Genomic DNA, 1,777 nt, shown 5'->3' with positions numbered 1-1,777 from the left:
TGAAGTGAATCTAATGGTTTTTGTGTGTTTCTTAAATGGCTTATAAACACCTTCCACGCTGCAATTGTTTTCGTTCCAGTAAACAATCTCAGATGAGGTCACTTGCTATTCAAGTACATCTCCGTAATATATATATATATATATATATATCCAAAGGCCGTTTTTATTCAATATGGACTCAAAACAATACAAAATACTTTGTATTACTTTGCTCATACCGCAAGAGGATAATGCAGTTGCTACGGCAGTGCTTTGGAGAGAGAATAATCTCCCGCTACGGCAATGTCAATTGGCTATCACGTTCCCCATACTTGACTAGCCTGGATTTTTTTCTTGTGGGGATAGCTGAAAGAGGGTTTACGTCAATAAACCGGATACCCTGCTTCAATAGCCTTAACTATTAATTCTCCCATGAAGGGAAACCACAGGGCAGGTGGATTTCCAAGATATAGCCCTCCCCGGATATTACAGATCTTCCTCCACGTTTAACAGTTGGAAAAAGGTAGTCTGGGTCAAATGCTTCTCCACACGTATACTCAGCTGGTAGTCGGAAATAAGGTAAAGGATGACTCGTCTGAGAAAATAACATTCTTCCACTGCTCTAGGGACCAATTCTATAGGTTTTTACTCTACTCTAACGCTTTGCAACGTTTGTTTTTGAGAGCAGTGGTTTTCTGATTGCAGCCCTCCCGTGAAATCCGGCTTTGTGCAACTCTTGGTGAACAGTTTTTGTGGAAACTGGGTTCTCAAGATGGTCATTAAGCTCTGCAGTAATCTTGGGAGCTGTACTTTTGTGATCCTTTCTAATAATTCGCGTAAGAGTCCGCCGGTCCCTATCTGAAAGTTTTGGTTTTCTTCCGGAGTTTTGTTTCGACGAGGAGGTTTTCCCCTCTTTCTGAAAGGCTGTCATTACTTTCGAGACAGTACTTCTTGATACACTAAACATTTCGGCTGTCTTCGTTACGCTAGTGCCTGTCATACGAGCACCAACAATTTGACCTCTTTGAAAGTCCGATAGATCTGTCATTTTAATGAACTTTAATTACCTTCTGCTGATGATATCTGAAAAGAAACAGCAATTTTAGCAAAACATATTAAGCAACACTAATAATAAATCACAAAAACATAAAAATAAAAGAAGCTTTTGACGGTTTTATAGATACTTCAAAATTATGATGCTACGATGCTAGGTGTTTCCATTATTTTGTCCAACCCCTGTATATATTGTCAATAAAACATATACCAGAAAAGAAGCACACTCTAAAGAATAGAACAATAAGAATTTAACTTTTTGTTTTAATATTTACTGTTGTTTAGTTTTTGTTTTCTATCTATGTATCTATCTATCTATTTATATATACACTCGTTTACTCTTTTACTTGTTTCAGCCATTTGACTGTGGCCATGCTGGAGCACCGCCTTTAGTCGAGCAAATCGACCCCAGGGTTTATTCTTTGTAAGCCTAGTACTTATTCTATCGGTGTCTTTTGCCGAACCGCGAAGTTACGGGGACGTAAACACACCAGCATCGGTGGGCGCGGGGACAAACATAGACGCACAAACACATACACATATATACATATATATGACGGGCTTCTTTAAGTTTCTGCCTACCAAATCCACTCACAAGGCTTTGGGCGGCCCGAGACTATAGTTGAAGACACTTGCCCAAGTTGCCACACAGTGGGAGTCAACGCAGAACCATGTGGTTCGTGAGCAAGGATGCGTGGGGTTCAATTAAATAATAATATAAATAATATATATATATATATATATA

This window comes from Octopus bimaculoides, chromosome 21, assembly GCF_001194135.2.
Source record: "Octopus bimaculoides isolate UCB-OBI-ISO-001 chromosome 21, ASM119413v2, whole genome shotgun sequence".
Lineage (NCBI taxonomy): Eukaryota > Metazoa > Mollusca > Cephalopoda > Octopoda > Octopodidae > Octopus > Octopus bimaculoides.
Note: the sequence above shows the minus strand (reverse complement) of the source record.